At 31.2% G+C, this 19,574-nt stretch overlaps 1 protein-coding gene and 1 long non-coding RNA gene across 5 annotated transcripts in view; one reads left to right on the forward strand and one right to left on the reverse strand.

Annotated features, from left to right (window-relative positions):
* The window catches only part of LOC142330220 (corticotropin-releasing factor-binding protein), a 395,376-nt gene that overhangs the window by 174,853 nt on the left and 200,949 nt on the right, over nucleotides 1-19,574 (reverse strand). The gene's annotated exons all lie outside the window — the stretch shown is intronic.
* The window catches only part of LOC142330221 (uncharacterized), a 373,896-nt gene that overhangs the window by 153,365 nt on the left and 200,957 nt on the right, over nucleotides 1-19,574 (forward strand). For 3 of the 4 annotated variants that reach the window (XR_012757732.1, XR_012757735.1, XR_012757733.1), the window contains one exon: nucleotides 13,962-14,083. The exons of the other annotated variant lie outside the window; for it this stretch is intronic. This is a non-coding gene — a long non-coding RNA (uncharacterized LOC142330221). The remainder of the gene's footprint in view (nucleotides 1-13,961; nucleotides 14,084-19,574) is intronic. 4 annotated transcript variants of the gene reach the window in all.

The following is a 19,574-nucleotide window of genomic DNA, read 5'->3' on the forward strand; positions in this document are numbered from 1 at the left end:
TTTTTTCTGTCTAAGTACACTTCGAGAGTTTTGTTTTTCGTAGGAAATTTGATGTTTTACAACTTCTTTCTAAGCAGTCTTTTGATGTGTTTTGTGTTATTTTTCGTGTGTAATCCTTTCAGTATCTCAGAACCAGTTGTTATTGATTTTTAATTTTTAAAGTATACATAGTGTATTTAACGGCCTATTAGAGTTCATTCTTTGTAAGTGACCGTAGAAGGCGATTCTTATTTTCTTATTAATGCTGTATTTTTTCTATGTTCATGTAGATTTTATTATTGTATCTTCTGAATTCTTCTCCGTATTTGGTGGACGTAGAACCTTTTTGAATATTCTCGTTTTTTGTTTGTAGTTTATCGATTATAAAATTCTTGTTTGACCAGGTCCACCTAGAGCTTCCGGATAAATGACTGTTGCGCAGTGTCTTAGTTAAATGTTCATTGATATTGATTTCTACTGTAAATGTTATATAATTGAGAGTTTAGTTATATTTTAATGACTTTTGACCCGATAACTTCCTTTTCTCAGAGGTTGACTTCAATTATCTACCTGAGGTATTTAAACTTTGGTTTTGTTGGTTTCCGATACGCCTTTATTGTTTTTTTTGGTTTATTAGATTTGATGTTCGTCACGAATTCTATTTTCTCCAAGGAGATCTGTAGTCCTGTATTTCCTGCTTTTTCTTTTAGTAAGGCTGTCTTATTCATTACTATGTCTATTCTATCTGTTATGATAGCCAAATCATCTGCAAACTTTAGACAATCTCAATGGATTTTCTTGTGTTCAGATTGGGATACAAAAAAAAACCTAACAAATTAAACTTTTTTGTCTTGTTTAGCCTCTGGGAATTACCGTTTAGGTATTACTTCAGAGGATAATAAGTATGTAAATGAAGTGTAGTCTTGTACAGTCTCAGTTCGACTATTTCTGAGATGTGTGGTTTATTGAGACCCAACCACCAAAGAACAACGGTAACCACGATCTAGTATTCAAATCCGTATAAAAATAACTAGCTTTTCACAATTTAAGCTGTCTTTCTTATATTCCAGTTTACTTCTGTCACTAATTTTACGACTTCCATTTTTTTTCCATTCTCTAATAACCTTTACCAGTAGTAGAAAGTTAAAAATGACTAGGTAATAGCTAACCCATCACCTCGTCTTACCATAGTCTCTAACTTAAACAGTTTTAGGATTTTCCCTCATAACTTTATTCTGGAATTATTATATATTAAGGAGTTCTCTTGTTTTTTTTAGGTCAAATTCCTCCAGAATTTTTAATATGATTTCTCTATCATCTGAATCGTTCGCATTTTTAAAGTCGACAAAGGTAATTACGTAGTTCTTGGCTCACAGTTTGAGATATGCTGTTATGAATTTTAGATTAAGAGTTTGTTCCATGCAGGAACAAGTTTATTAAATGTTTTTTATTTTATGAATTTTTTTTAAACCTTGCTAAATGACATATAGCAACTTTCGTACGAAACTCAAAGAGAAACAATACATTTTTTTTCTCATAAAAAGTAGAAAAGCAATATAGAGAAACATCGTAAATTGTGAGAATTATTTCTAAAATACGAGAATAAAAATTATTGTTTTTATCTCAAGTTTTAAAATTAATTTCATGAAAATAAAAATACTTGAATAGCAGACTGAAGTTAGAAATTATTTAGTAGTATATTATAACAATCCAATACTAAACAAAAGTGATGATGAAAGTTTTACGTATTCTCAAATAGCACACTGAGAATATTTCTCCTTATTACTTTATTATAAATTATTAAGTAATATTTCCTTTGAAATTAATTTATCATGTAAATTAGGTGAAAAACACTAAACAGTAACGGTACCACTGAAGAAATACGTCTACTAAAAAAAAATAATGAAAATTAGTCCATTTATTACAAAGTAAAGCTTGAATATGTAGAGAAAAAACACAGATTAAATTGAGAATTTCTTCTATAGTTTTAAGAATGTTAAAAAATCTTTTTCATTATATTAATTTTTCATTAAAAATAAAATACTAGAAATAAATATTAAAATCAAATCCATGTTAGGCTATTAAAATAAACTTTCCTATTGAATATTAATTAAACTAATTATTATTCTAATTTTATTATTTAGCTTAATCAACGAAAAAGCTTAACGACTTATGCAATTAAGGAATTTCCACGGTAATTACTATTGAAAAGCGTATTTCAAGTAAAATCAATGTTACTATGTATAATTTTAATAATTGTTATACTGTGATTATTATTATTATTATTATTATTATTATTATTGTTGTTGTTGTTGTTGTTGTTGTTATTAATATCCATAAACTTGTACAACAATTTATTCGTTAATTAATATTAAATAAAAAAATTATATCGAAATTATTTTTAATTAAATAAATTATATTTCTTACTATTTTTATTATATTTATAACAGTTATATTCTTTATAAAGGCACGTAGATCAAGTGTTTTAATTGATGGATTTCAACCACCATTAATAGGGAGAAGTTAATTACTTATTTAGGCTGGACATAACAGACCACAAAGATTTCTTGACTTTTACAATAAGTCTTCTGCAGTTTCATCGATTCTATTCTGTTTTCACTCGATTACCAATAAACATTAATAATATATCTCATCTATCCATATATAGGATTATTTAAATCTTCTTCTATTATTCTTCCCAGTTCAGGTCATATTTAATATTGTTGTGTGTTCGCGGGTCGATCAGGATATTGAGAGATTGACAATTGAAAATGTTTATATGATTACAATTTACTAGTTTAAGAACATAAATAAAATAAGACAAATCAATAATAACAATGACAGTAAGAATAATAAACCACAATAATAAAAAAAAAAAATAATAACAATTACAGGAATCATAATCTCAACCATAACAATAATAATAATAATAAACATTGATTACGTACAAAAAAATTTAAACGAATGGTCAGGATTTATTTACAGGTAGGTACATAAATATTAAAAACCAGAATTCAGTCCCACTGACAAAAGACAGTAGCATGACCGCTAATCTTAACAGTTTTAACCAATATTCTTATATTAACGAAAACAGTACAATAAGACAAGTTTAAAGTTCTTTCACGGCAATTACCTTTGCTGTTTACTTTAGTACATTATCTCTTTCACTTATACTCTAACAGTAAATCACCGAACCACTTCTTTTCATGACCTGGAATTACTTGTGACGTCACATTATTCGGCTGTGTGTTGTGATTGTTCATTACATAGGCAATTAATTTGAATCAGTCTTCATAAGCGTTTTTCTACGGGTAATTAGTCTTAACATACTTTAGAGGTAAAATACACATTTATTTTTATTTAGTTTAAGTGTAGTGTTACTTATTTTTTCTCAAAAATATATAAATTACCCAAACCGTAATAAATTTTGGGAACTCTAAAATGGAATTTTTAAAATAGTCTAAGATCATTCTGGGGCATATAGTTATTTGTGTTTCCGGTCGCGATCAGGGACTGTTTAGCCGGTCATGGCTCGCATCGCTCGTCCTTCCCGTTTAGCAAGGGGTCTCTGTTCCCTAGACCCACTGTGATTCATTAAACTCATGCTGATGATAACAATTATGACAAATAAAAATTAAATCCTTTTCAGTTTTAAAACTATCAGTGTTTTATAATTTCTTCAAAACAACAGTTTGTACAAACTTTGAGTGACCTGAAACTTTGAATGATCTGAAGAATGCCGGTTTCAAAATAGTCGACCTCCATCTTAAAAGTATTAGTTATAACTGGTTACCGGTACTTTGTACTGGTGAAAATGTATTTTATCTGGTTCTTAGCGTTATCCAACAAACACCACTAGGAGGTGACCATACTTCGTTTATATTTTTTTTAATTTTATGTTTTTTAATCAAGTACCGGAGGCAGGTCAAGTACCGGAGGACCTGCCTCCGGTACTGGATTAAAAAACACCCTGCAGCCAATCGCGTCGCATATACAGTGCTGGCAGTTGCTTTGTTGGTTAAGTCGCCGTGTCATACAGCGTCGCAACGCTTAAAAAATCGAAATTTATAAAAACAAACAAAAAATGGTTTTTAGATACTTATCTGTAGTATTTGCAAATTTATATATACTGAATATCTCGTTTGGTATAGCTGGAAATGAGAAGATTTGGAATAATTGTTCAGTTACGTTTCTTCATCCCTTTCAAGGTTGAATTAAAAAAAAAAAAAATAGAAGAACGTTTGTAGATATTCAAATGAAGATCATTACACACGCCAAAAATCAAGTTGATATCTTTATTTGAACTCTTTAAAAATCTCAGAATTTTAAAAATCTCAGTGTCCGCTTACACCGCAAAAAGAATATGTGTACAGATTTTCATTAGTTTTTGCGCTGGACTTGATTATGAATCGCTCACGACACATTGTTTTATTTATATAGTTGAAAATAGGTATACAAGAAATTTACTTATGGTATAAGATTACTAAATAAAATATATTAAATTAAACAATTCAGTTATTAACTGAATTTACCTTGCTGTTGCAAAGGTAAATAAACAAAAATAGAAACGTTAAGAAGTGTTGAAATATTTTTATTTCAGAGCTAAAACTAGTTGAATAAAAAAAGGCCTAAATTATTCAAGAATAATAAGAATATCATGCCCGGCTTATTAATAGAGATAGTGAGAACACTGATTTGGTTTCTTTATGTCTTTCTCACTGTGTCTAATGTACTGTAGGAGTAAATAATTAACCAAACTGTTAAAAATATATTTAAAAAAATGTCACAAGTAATGCTGATTATATTTAACTCTACAAATATCACCTGTTCACAATAGGAACTGATAACGAACATCATTACTCTCATTGTAGGCAAACCTAAGATCGTTTCTGGTGTCTCAGACATTTTAAAAACGTTACAAAGTTCTGAACAGATGAATTAAAATACCTCTTTCTCTTATGAAACAGTACATTATATACAATGTCTCTACTCAGTAGGGTAAAATAATATCGTTGAAAACCAAAAATTTAAGTAATTATTATAAAAAAATTCAAGTATTATTGTGCTTTAATTTTATTGTAGTTTAGAAGTATAGAAAAATTTTATTGAAAATGTTTCAGTAAATTAAAAATGGAAAGTTGGTAGTGTAGTAGTAAAATATTATAAAATATTTTTGTATTATTATAAAAAAAAATTTATGCATAATAAAATATTTTTGAATCTTACTAAAAAAAAAAAGAAAAAAGCTGACAACACAGTTGTAGGACTTTCCTAGAACGAGGTTTTAGCCGCATGGGTTACAACTGTGGATTGTTTCTGATGCACGGCTTTACATATATACGCACAACTTAATTTAAAATATTTATCATTTTATTTAAATGTAATATTTTTTTCGTTTATTTAATTCAATTATTAAAATTAAAGCGCAAACGCATACCGTACTTAATTCGCGCAGATGTGGGAGTACTAGCGGCGACGGTAGGCACTAACTAAACTAATATAATTTCACAACTTACATAAAGCAAATTCTGCTTGTTCGGTTGGCAGACTGGTTCAGCCGCGAGGATTAACGCACCAGATACCTAGTCGACCAGAATCGACTTCGAGACCCGGCCAGACCGAGTTACTTTATTACACATTAAATATTATTCATTTATTTAATTCTACTACTCATCTGTGACGTCACAACATAGCAGACGGTTCAATAATAGTTTCTGGGGTGGAGGTGCGATTTTGCAAAACTTTTTTTTTTGCATGTATTATTATTTCTTAATTTTTAGAAAATGAGCTTAAGAAAAATACAACCTTAATTAGGTGAAATCTCGAGATACCGAGGGTGACCATACTCTACAGCCTTACCCCCTCGACCTTTCAGGTTGAAATTTAATGACATCAGTGCCATATATTTAGAAGTAATCTGACCAAGTTTGGTGAAAATCATTTGTTTTTTTGGGTTCTTAAGGCATTAAAACGCCAAGATCCGATGAAAACCGCATATGCCAAAATTAGGCCGATTACAGTACTTTCTCTTCTAGAACTATAGTTCTACTATAGCGCAATCTAGGCGGGTAAAAATTCTTAATTTTATGACTGATTTCAAACGATTAATCAAAATAAACAAAATACTATTTAGGCACGGTTGAATATCGATGAAGGTAAATGATTGTAAAAAAGGTGAAATTAATTAGATCATAAAAAGTTTGCTTAGATCGCTTGTGAGGTTTTTTTTGCATTTTATTATAAACGCCCAGTATAGATACAGTAAAAGATATTTTATTATTTATTGGTTGTTCTTGTACAAGTTTAATATCGGTACAAAGCTTCATATTATCGGTACGTACTCTCTAAATGGACATCGATTAAACATAAAAGTTTGTAAGAAATAGGGAAGGGCTATAACGAGTTGTGTTTTTCTGGTTGGTAGCTTTTACGGCAGCTATAAGTGATAATAGTTATGTGGTAGAGAAGTACCATTTACGTCATCTTATATCGTGTAAGTACAAATCTTCAGATATTTTTATTATGAATTAATAATTTTTTATTTATCATTAACAAAATAAACGGTAATAAAAAAAGTGTTACTATTTTATTAATTACCATTATTTTTTTTATAGGGTGTAATATTTAAATTTAATAGCATTTTATGAAAAAAAACTGATTCTTCTAGCAAAACCTCAATTTGAATTTTTATCCAGCCATTACGTAAGCCACTGTGATCCGGTCATTATGTAAGAATACCAAAAATCGATTTTAATGAAACTTGCTTCCGCAACTGAGTTAAAGCACTATGTATAACGTATTATGTCACAATAGCAAAGTATATTTATTCCATTAAACGATCTCTCCTATTGCTTTTTTTTTATAATTGTGACTATGTAATATACCAGACATAAAAGAGAAATGAACTACTTTCTATGAGATTATTGATGTCAGCTATACAGGCTTTTGAACTGATTGCAAGTATTCATTTCTACAACTCAGTATCACCAGCATTTTAGCGGGCTTAAGTTGATATGCAACTATACAGAGTGTGTCGCAAAGTTCTTCCGGGAATTTCATAACCTTTTCTATTCGTGAAATTGATGGAAAAAGTTCATATAAACATTTGTCTTAAAATTCTTCGTTTGCGTGTTACGGCTAGTGAAAAATTTTGCTTGGATTTCAGCTATCGTGGTTAAATGAGGTCGTACTGAAATTTTTAGGACAATAATTAAGCAACATAAGTAATGATTTCTTATGGTTTTTGACCTGAAAAATTGAATAAAGTAGGTCCCAGAACTGTATTTGCAGAACATTTTTGATAAATCTGGGATAAAAACCAATAAATTGGGGTAAAAACCCCTGGTTTTATTTATGTTTGGCGTATAATAACTTTGTTAAATGGGTAATAAACACAACAATTTTTTTTTAAACTTGTAGAGTATTTAATTTTCAGCAAAATACTGTGAAATAAGTTGAATAAAACAAAGAAAATTTGGAGAAATTCGAATTTTATTTAAAAACAGTACATTACTAAATTTTAAGTACTTATTTACTGTAAACAAAAACCAAATTCTTTTTCAGTGATGTGAAACATTTTTTAAAACAAATGTACCGTTAAACAATTAAAAAAATACTGGTAATTACACAGTTTTAAAATAAAAATTACTTAATTTTGATTAAAAACTTAAAATAATCTTTTTTTTTTGATGAAACAGTAAACGTTTTTTTGACGATTACTTGAAAACATTCCGTGTTTATACATGATGTTTATATTTTAGAAACTTATATGCTCGTATTTTTAATTGATAGGCCGACTATAGTCGTGGTAATGTTTTATGAGTTATTTGCTGAAATTACCATTAGGCCGAAAGTTTTTTTTAAAAAAAATAAAGCAAATGTAATTTTAAAATAATATTAAAAATAAAAACTTTTAGAATTCATACAGGGCAATATTTAGGGAAAGGTAACTGAAAGGTTGGATATGGGGCAACCTGGGAGTAGGTGGTGCCCGTCCGTGTATCGACGTGGATGTGCGTTCTTCATTGATGCCCGTGGGAACTCCACTGAGTTCCTTCCCTCCCTTCCTGACTGACTGCCATGCTGCTTGAATCATGATGATGAGCATCCTCGGATGTGGTGGGGGGAGGTGTATATGGGACGGACTGACGGCTTGCGATAGGTAGGTGTGTTCATTTCGTCCGCGTCCTGTTGCGGATGGGCGCTTCACCGTTGATCCCCGTAGTACTTTACCGTTTCACTGTTTCCTTCTGACAGCCGATCCTGCAAGTCCCACCGGAGACTGTGCTATGCTTCTTGGCAGGTCCGGTCTTCGTGTATTGCCGAGAGGGAAGGGTTTTAGTCGGTGAGAACCCGACACTGCCCCTAGAGAGAGAACCCGTACAGAGAGTAGTATTTCCGACGGTTCCCCTCCACCGACGAAAAAAGTAACAAATTTAGAAAAAATACGGATTTTCTTTCATTATTTATTCAAAGAATTGGAGTTTAATTGTTTGGTTTCATGATATATACGTTATTTATTAATAATTGTATTGGAATTGCTAAATTAATAATATCTACTACACAAGTTTTTTGCTCAAAACGCGTATTATTTCTTTTAATTTTAATAAATAAAACACCTTTGTAATTAACTATTAAAGTTTTGTTCACTCAGAGGTACTCAGTTTGTGTGGTTTATTAATAATTGAATAACACACTTTGTTCCGGTTACTTAAATTAAAATATCTTTATTTAATAACATTTTTAACAATGAATTAAATTGTTAAAATTTACAGAATTATCGATAAATTTATTTATTTATTTTATACCTTTTTTATGCATAGAAATATGCTTCAGCTGTTTTTATTTGGAGTAATATTATTAATTTAAACAAAAGATATTTAGAAAAAGTAATCATTTAACAAATAATTAAATAAAATAGTACAATATGATAAATTTTATTTACTAAAAAAAAAAGTGTGTAAAATTAAAATTAATTGTTGAGGTCCAGTCCAGTAGATATACAAAAAACAAGATTATTGCATAAAGTAAAACCTTTGGAAAATACAGTGAGAACCATAATGACCCTAAAACAAAATTAGAAAGGAGGATATAGGTTATTTATTGAATTAATGATAATTATAACAAGGAATATATCATTGCTAAAAATATATATATATAATTTAACACTAGATTGAAGGTATATTAAAATATTAGCATATTTCGGGTAAAAACGCTCTTTAGATTGACTTTGGGCACAACAAGTGTTTTACAGCTGTTTGGAAGGGGTATTTTAGAATGCTATACTGTTGTAGCACAGAGTGTGGTGAAACACAAACATGAATCGCCTGAGTGTATCGTTCTGAAGCAGAAACCTATCTGTTGACAGGCGGCTTTTTATAGCCCATCGGGCTGGTCTAGCGGTTAACACGTCATCGCAAATCAGCTGATTTCGAAGTCGAGAGTTCCAAGGTTCAAATCCTAGTAAAGGCAGTTTTATTATATAGATTTGAATACTAGATCGTGGATACCGGTGTTTTTTGGTGGTTGGGTTTCAATTAAACACACATCTCAGGAATAATCGACCTGACACTGTGCAAGACTACACTTTATTTAAATTCTACATATCATCCATCCTCATTCATCTTCTGAAGTAATATCTTACGGTGGTTCCGGAGGCAAAGCAGAAAAGAAAGTTGGCTTCTTATCTTTCTTAAATTCTTTTAAAATTTTTACCTATTTATAATTTTTTCTGTGTGTTTTTATCTATTTTATTTTAGTTATTCATTTTTTTTTAATGAAAATGTATAAAAATGATTTTATTTCAAATGGAATATTTAGCTTACATGTAATTTTCGGGTATTTACACTAATAATATACATTCAAAACAATTTAAAAGTTAAATGTATGAAAAATTTATTATAATAAGGTTAATTCCATTCATTTTATCTGATTCCTCAATTTTACTCTCATGTGATTCAGGTTTATTCACCGTATGCGAAATTATCATTCTTTCAGATTGCATGTCCGCATCCCTTCCACCTCGTAATACTATTTTTTTATCTTTAAAATCTGATCACAGCACTTTTTTCAGAATTTGATATCTATTTCTATAAATTTTTGTTTTCTACCGATTGCTTTACTTCCGTCAATATGGCGAAGAAAATCTTTGTGTAGTATCAGATTGAAACTTCGGAAAGATTAGACAAGTGATCCTAACGTAAAATTCGGAAATTTTCATTAAATATATTTTTAAGGATACTCATAATGATTAATTTATTTTGGCTTCTAATCGCAACTCCTTTGCTTAAAAGCTTGTTGATTTCGGTTGAAATATTTTGGTTTAGTATTATACGATACTGTTGTAGGTATTATTGAAAATGTTGTGGGTAGTTTAATTTATTAAAAATACTTTTTATTATAGCATTGAAAAATAATCATTTCATTCAAAGGGTAATGAGGAAAGATATAGTTAAACGATCCAAAATAATTGAAGATAGAACATTCAATACTCCATAACAGTTCATCCTCACCAACTCAAGCTACATCCAATACACTCGCTTACTAATATAAACAATAACCCAGAGGCAAACAAACTTAACTGATGCTCATCACAGTTACAAAACATAGACAAATTTTACCGAGGAATACATAGATCTGAATAGACGTTAATAAACACATTTCTGATTACACTTCAAGCTATTCACTGATATTTTAAAGTTTAAACTTTATCGTTTACCAGGCCTTTTAATTTTTAATGGTTAACTGCTAAGTACTTTTCAGTTAAGTAAAATTCCTAGTTTTAATATTTAAAAATTTTTCAGTAAACAGATAATCCTTATGAATCTGGATTATATATATAATTTTATCTGACGGGTGTGGCTGTTCAGTAATATTCCCTGATAACTAGATGATATATATAAGATTAGTGTCGCCTGTTCATCTGTGTTCTTTTGCAAAGTCTACGCAATATATTCTGCCTTGAGAGTGACAGACCCGTAGTGACGACAGCTTCCTGATAATAACTGACTATGAATGTATTGAGAGCTTGAACGCAGATGATATGAACCCATCATTCAAATTATTTATGACAAGAGTAAATAAGAAAATGGTATTCGTATGGGTACCGAGGCATTGTGGCATCCGCGGGAATGAAAGGGCTGATGAGGCTGCCAAGAGAGCGGCAACAAACTGCCTTCGATTAGAATGAACATGTGAGAACGACTTCACGAAAATAAGTCTGTGTCAACCTACGTACTCAATGGAATAAGTTCTACCTACTGAGTCTTTCCACGGCCTTACATGGCATCTGGTAGAATGTCTTCGAGAAACCTTTTATCCCAAACAACAGAAGAGACCAAATCATCTTTGATTTTGGGATTGAGCACGAAAAGCTAACCTACGCCCATATTTAGCTTTCCTCAGCAGATTTGTGAGGCGTACCAAATAAAATGATGTGTAAATCATTTACTCATAGATTGCCTAATGTTCGGGTCTATTAGTCTACAATTAAATCTGGGTTCAGTTTTTAAGGGTTTATTCAACCGGAAAAATACATCAAATGTTGTTACTATTTTTCTGTGATAGTGGGATGAAAAAGTTAATTTAGCAGTTTTTTTTTACGTGAGATCACTTATGAGTACTGTACTTGATGTTCCAATATTTGTTATTAATGTTCCAGTTTGTTTGGTGTTTATTGTCTAATTATTTATGAAAACTTAGTTATATTTAAGTCGCTAATGATTTAGTCGGGACTCCCCGATGATGGCATAAAGAAACCTCAAGGGTTGCGAATTGAAGAATGTGCGAAACACAAATCTGGAACTGTTAGTGTTGTGACGGGATGGGTAGGTCCTTAGCGGAAGGGCATATCGGCTATCCGGAAGAGGAAGTAGGTGTCCTAGAGAGGTTGGGGAGACCCCAGTGGGAAAGCCCCAGAAGGAGGCTAGCTAGGTTGGGCAGAGACTGCTGCCACGATACTCTGAGGTGACTGTGTTTGCTTAACGGCGAGGACCGGTTGCCTTGGGGGGTGTTTAAAAAAAAAAGAAAAAAAAATTCGCTGATGACTTTTATTGTAGATGCGACTATAAACAATCGATGGAAAAAAATTATCTTGGCTTTATATTAAGTAGAAATTTAAAATCTTAATTATATATTAAAAAAATTGCTAATGTTCTTATATCATTTTATAAATTTAGTGTTATGAAATTTTTCTAATTAAGCAAGTAATAAATCCTGTTCATCTTGCTGTAGTCAAGTCAACAGTCAGTTAGTTATATAAATGTTACACGGGTAAATTCACCTGAATATTTAAATGTTTCTTAACAAAAGTTAAAATGTTCTTTTTTTCTTTTTTTGTACCTTATATTTTTTTGAAATATCATCGTTATGTATTTTCTCTTACTGATATACTGGGTCATTCACGGCAACCGGATGTTTTTAAAATAATCATAAAAAATTGAATATTTACTTTAAAAAAGTTTTATTGGTACTGAAACGCTTGTTAAATCAAAGCATTTGTTAATTACTCGTGAACGAAAAATTATGTCCGGCAAGTGATGTTCATTATGGGCAATACATTGTTGTAGCCTTTCACGGTAACTGGCCTCAATTCTTTGCAGCATGTCTACATCAATCTGGGTGACGTGATGACGAATTACGATCTTTAGGTCCTCCAATGTACGCGGTTTATTGCCGTACACACGCGATTTCAGAAACCCCGCAGAAAAAATCACAACTACTCAAGTCGGGGGACCGAGTGGGCCAAGGAATGTCGCCGAACCTGGAAACGATCCGTCCCGGAAACAAGTTACGGAGAACAGCCATCGTTGCCCTCGCTGTGTGCGCTGTAGCTCCATCCTGCTGAAATAACACATTTTGAAAATCGATTCCCCGGTTTCGTAACTCAGGGATGAATAACGTATTCAACATCGCAATGTAACGATCAGCTGTTACAGTTACGGCAGCGTCATTTTCTTTAAAAAAATACCAGTGTCCAATAACACCGACCTTTCCTATTGCACACCAAACAGTCACCTTTGGGCTATGAAGTGGTCTCTCGTGAAGCCGATGTGGGTATCTTTCTGCCCGATACCGGCAATTCTGTTTGTTGACGAAGCCATTCAGATGAAAATGGGCTTCGTCACTCATTAACGATAACAAATTTTCATTTTCTTCAAAAACGGTAAGCGTTTGTCGACAATATTGTAATAGCTGCGTGAAATCTTGCTCGTTTAACTGCTGCAGGATGGCTATCTCGTAAGGATGGAAATGCAGGTCTGTACGCAGAATTCGTCTTACCGTACTTGTGCTCATTTGAAGCGCTGCTGAACGCCTCTGAATAGAGCGGCGTGGGCTTCTGACAATGGCTTCCCTTACTCGTTCGATGTTGTCCAGAGTGCTAGCAGTTCGTCGGGGACCCGGTGCCCGCTGGTCTTTTTTTCAATATTGAACCGCTTGTTCGAAGGTTGTTTACCCATCGCAATATTGCGTTACGAGAAGGGACACTTGCATTACGATGGATATTAAACTGACGGCGGAAATCTCGCTGAACAGCAGTTACGGATTCGTCATTTCGCACAAAATTATCATACGCGTACAGGCGTTGGTGTAGCGTCCACGGCTCCATCTCAACGACTAAAATGTAAATGCTATGAACAAAGGAAACGTCAGACACCAGCCACGTGCCCCTCCTACCACGAACGCCCGATTACAACCCACTTCAAAAACATCCGGTTCCCGTGAATGACTGTATTTATACAAACAGAGGAATTGAAAACAAATAACGTTACTATTTCGAAATTCAGAAAAACATTTTGGAGGAACATGCTTTTGTTTATATATCCCGATAATTTTTACTAAAGATGATGTAAATTTCTTGAAAATTTTGATAAGACAAAAAAAAAAATCATTTTGTTTTATTATATAATTTTTACTGTTTGCTTGATCCTTTTAGCAATCGTAGTTTTTTTAACCTCCGGGTCCACCGTTATGTACTGTTCCAGAGGATGAGATGAATGATTTGTAGCGTGCGTGTACGTGCCATGCCTAACCGGGGTTCGAACCCGGGACCTCCGGATGAAAGGCCGAGACGCTACCACTCACGCCACGGAGGCCGGCAGCAATCGTAAGTTGTTTGAACGTTACATAACGTAAATGTTAGGTTTTAATTATAAATAGTGAAATATTTAAAATAATATAAGTTGTAAAATTAAAAACCAGTTAATTTTATAAAAACCAGTCAATATATATATATTTTACTGCTAAAATCAAATTGTAATTTTTGTTTTCAAAAACACGGTTAGAATTATAAAATGTATTAATTTATTTTTCAAATATCTTTTTTGGAAATATTTCTTTTATAAAATGTTTCGTCGATACGGATTAGATTCAGAAGTTATTTTTTGTTGCTGAATCTCTTTGTCCGTGCGACATCTATTACTAAACGTTCAAAGATGTTTAAAAATTATTTTCTTATAACAGAAAAGTAGATGCTAAAAGAATCACCATAATATTCATTCATTGTTTATTAATTTATTTATTACTTGAATATATATTTTTTTTTAATTTAATACTCTCTACAAAACCATTTTGATAGGTTTTTTTAAACTAACAAAAATTTATTAAAGATAAAAAATCTGTTTTTACAAAATCTCAAACATATCCAAGAAATCTAATGCTGGACGTTTTTAGTTTTCAAAAATATTACAGATTTATCTTCGGACAACTTGATCTTTAATTTAGTTATAATTATACCCATTATACTTAAATTATTAAGTTTCTGAGTATACTGAATTAATATTATATTAAATATTATAATCAACATTTTTATTTTTATAATACTAATAATTTCTACCAGCTATGAAAAGAAAATGTTTATGCCTTAAAGCCAGTAATTACATTGTTTTACAAAGTAAGCGAAATCTAATAATAAAGTTTCTGTCGTCTTTGTTTTTTATACAGAACAACTTGTAGTTTTTGCGGTGACCTCAGGTGTTAACTCTACAAGGGAGTCTTTTTTAGAATAGATTAGAGTCTTTCTTTGGAGTGTAATAAATGAGATTTTCTTTTGAAAACTGTTGATTAAAAAAGAAGAAAGAAAATAAAGAAGTAAAATAATAATTAATGAGATTTTCAACTTTGAAATATCTGTTTATTGTTGTTATCTAACAACAACTGTTTCAGTTATCATGTACCGTTACTTTAATTAAAAATTTATTTCCTATATAAATGTATTTTTAATGAAGTAACGGGTTATTAAAAACTAATACAACCTAAGTAGTAATATAAACCCCCCTCTCCATTCTTTTACCACAATCAGTATGCAAGATTGAAAGTATAAGTGATAAAAGTTCATATTTAAATGCTTACAATTTTGTTTTTTAATTAATTATTCTATATAATTTATTGTAAATAATCTTGACAAATATCAAATTAAAGTTTTAACGTACAAATATTTTACTAAAAGCAAAAAATCTCTAAAGAGATAATTGAAAATTAGTTCTGAAAAAAGTCAAAATAAAAATATGATTTGAATGTTGATTTTAAACTATTAATTATTATTTTTTTAATTTTCATTACCATCGGGGTGGTCTGTGGTAAAATCGTCGACTTAAATCAGTTATTTAAAAGCTGATTTTCGAACTCGAAGGTGTTCTAAGGTTTAATACCTAAGTAAATTACTTTTATATTAGACACTGAATACCGGTGTACTTTGGTGGATGGGTTTCAATTAACCAAGCATCTCATGAATGGTCAGCCTGAGGCTGTACAAGATTTACACTTCATTTACATGTTATACCTATCATCCTCAATTTATTGATCCGTGGAATTTGTTACTGTTACAAAGGTGAACAGATTGCAACGTAAACATAAAGATTTGGAAAAAAATTCACTAATAAGGTAAAAAAATATATTCCATCTAGGGGGAAAAAAACATACGCACTTCAGGTACCATAATTAAAAAAAAAAATTTTATTGATTTTATTTAAGATATGATAAAAATATAGTTTAAAAGAAATGAACAAGAGAAAAGAAAAGAAATTTTATGAAGTTTACTATAGATAAAAAATTATAGAGATGAAGGACAGAATACTACTATTCAACAGATGATTGAATTTTAATTTGTGAAAAGATAATTCAAATTTTGAAACAATCTGCGTATGCGCGCGCGCGTGTGTGCATATATCTATATGGTAGTAATTTAATTAATTTATGTACGAAAAATGATTTACAGAAAGGAAAAATTAATTACGAGATTGCAGAACATTACCAAACATGGTTATGATATAATTATATTAATGGTATATTGGAAAATCTAATTCTGATATATTTAATAATGTATAATATTATGCAGTATAATACATTACTTCTATGATTTTAATAAATTATTAAATTTAATAATTACTGTAAATTAATATACTTATTTATTATACCGGTAAATTAGTTTTGATGTAATTTTAAATACCTTCGATATTACATAGAAATACAATAAATATATTATTATTATTTAATAATTATTTTCTGATTAGTAATCAGTTTATTTTAATAAAATTTTGTCAATAGGTCATCATAAAAATTCTTGGTAAAATTAATTACAATGAAAATCAGATGCTTAACATCATACATATTTAGTTGGTTCCTTTCTATAAAGAAATTGTTGATTTTTTAAATTAATTTGAATAATTACTTTTCATTAAGCTATTTTAAAATAAGAAAAGTTGATTCTGTTTCTAAAGATATTTCATATGTTGAACACTACCCAAATCACTGGCCATATTTAATTTCAATTCAGTGATAAAGATGATATTAGGAAAAATTCCTTGAATTTTTAATCTATTTTATTTAGAATTTTTTTTTATATATTGCATTTTTTTGTAAATATTAAAATAAATGAATGAATTAAAGACAATAATAAAATAAGGAACTTTTTTATTGTAATTCTAATTATGTTAACGGACTAAGTAATTATTATTCTTTTATAGAGAAAAACTGTTATTTCATGGTATTTGTATCGATAGTCTTATACAAATCTTTATGTACAAAGTAACGGCGTAAGCTATTTGCTGGATGAGCAGTTTTGTTTTGCCATTATTCATAAAGTACTGAGTGTAGCGCTCGCCACTGTAATGATATTATGATGTATATATGTAAATGATTTTTAAAGTGTTAGAGTAGGCAGTCCAGTGGAACTTAATGAATCTCTAATATATGTAGTATACCTTAATTTATTTATATTTAAAATTATTAGCGTTGTTTATTGTGTTTAACTATATTATTATTATTAATAATAACAATTATTATTATCTCGTACTGCCAGACACATCTGAGTGGTCCAACCGTAGATGGGGCGTCAGTATGGGAAAGTCAGGTATTTAGTGACCCATTTCCTGACTTGGAACTTGGGTACTACCGAGCCTACCTGAATAAGATCGGCAGGACCGGATCCCCAGAATGCCTATATTGCCCTGCGGCTTATGAAAAATATCGACCACAGGTTCTTTAAGTGTGTCCGGTGGAAGGTTGAACGATCGATGCTGGTGAACAGTCGGAGTCTGAGAAAATCGGCAGTGCGATGCTCTAAGACCCATCGGCTTGCGCTGTGGTAGCCCAGTTTATCAAACCCACCGGGTTGGTCTAGTGGTAAAAACTCGTCATAGCAAATCAGCTGATTTCGAAGTCGAGAGTTCTAAGGTTCAAATTCTAGTAAAGGCAGTTACCTTTATACGGATTTGAATACTAGGTCGTCGAAATCGATGAGTTCTTTAGTGGTTGAGTTTCAATTAACCTCACATCTCAGAAATAGTCGACCTGAGACTGTACAAGACTACACTTCATTTACACTCATACATATCATCCTCATTCATCCTCTGAAGTAATCCTGACGGTGGTTCCGGAGGCTAAATAAAAAAGAAAATAAAGCCCAACTTATCAAGAATATCCTAAAAGGGAAAAGGACTTGATCGCTCCGATAACAACAGGTAAAGGAGTAAGGCTCGTATGCCGAGGTATGCGAGTTCCTGAGAAGGGAGGGAACTCCTGGGAAGAAGTTGGGTAAAAGAAAGACCGAGTCCCGGCCGGGGGTGTCGGCCCTGCGGGTGCCCTGGGACTCGGTGGGGTCGGTGCCACCGGTTTGAGGCGTGGCATAAAGACCGAGACCCGGTTCCCTGCTGAGGGGGTGGGGGGCTGCGTAGCCAGCAGACCTCATCTCTGAGGCGGGGAATTTGAGGCAGGCAAACAAAGAAGTAAAGATCCGAGACCGGGGAGGCTAACCTGTCGTGCCGGGCGTACTACCGGTGGGTGGGGGACGCCTCCTTAGAGTAATGGACACTCCCCACAACTGAGTTATACTTTTAATTGGATATCCGGTTGGGGGGGAGAACGGGATTAAAAAAAAAAAAAAAAAAAGGTAAAAGAGTAAATCTGATAAGATTGTCGTCTTTTTAGAAACAGGTGAAGGGGTCTGACCCGATGTAAAGTCATTCCAGGTCAGGCCCTTGAAACCAAAGAGTGTTTATAGTGGGTAATCTGTGAATACCCACTAAAAAAAATCCCGTGAATATCCACACATTGTGTGTGAATGCATTCTCACATGCATAAAAATAAATATTATTTTTATTATTATTAATATAGACTTTTTTATTTAACATTTTTAATATAATATATCAATTGGTTCGAAAAAATAATTAATTTTTATTCTGGAAATTTTATGTTACGAATGAACACATTTTCTTTTATTTTGAAATTTGGATTATGGATTTATTATTTTCACTTCCTTGTTCAAAGTAAAGGAAGTATTTTGATCTCAAAAAATTGGTTTTCAGATTTCAACGGAAATATCCATTTTGACCTTCCCTGAATCCATTTTGACTAGTTTTGGCGTGACGTCTCTACGTACGTATGTATCTCGCATAAATCAAAAATTAGTCGTAGTATGTTGAAATTTTGGACTTGGGGCTGTCCTAATATCTCGTTGTGCACCTCCCCTTTTGATTGCAACCGACTGAAACAAAATTGTTCAAAAAAAAAAAAAATTCATTGGAATTTTGGACTTTTTCTTAACTGCAGTAATAAGCCCTCATTGACAGCTTTTCATATGCTCTTATAAATCATATATCATAAGTGGTACTTATTTTAATTGGTTCCAGAGTTGCAGTCAAATAAAATTTTAATTAATGAAATATTTGGATCTTACAAGTGGAAGACACGTAGGTTCGAATAGGACTTCATCTTCTTTTTTATAACTTTTTTTAAATTTAAATATATTGATTTTTAAGTAATTATTAAGCTCTGATTGTAAAAAAAAATTACAAAACATAATAATTCAATAATAACAATAAAAAAAAAAACACAAATATGAAAAAAATATCAGAAGTTATTAATGAAATAAAATTTTATACACTTTACATTTACAAAAAAAAAAATTACATATAATTAATTGGCGTACAAGGAAGTTATGTGCTATCCACATCAAATATGTTTTTTATGATAGTTTATTTAAATTGATATAAATTTTCAGCTTATTACTGATATTAGAGTCATAGTGGTACCAATCAATTAATTACATTATTTCTTCTTTTATTAAAGCTACTTTTGAAAAAAATTGTTCTCTTTAATTT

The sequence above is a fragment of the Lycorma delicatula genome, chromosome 9, assembly GCF_047948215.1.
Source record: "Lycorma delicatula isolate Av1 chromosome 9, ASM4794821v1, whole genome shotgun sequence".
Classification (NCBI taxonomy): domain Eukaryota; kingdom Metazoa; phylum Arthropoda; class Insecta; order Hemiptera; family Fulgoridae; genus Lycorma; species Lycorma delicatula.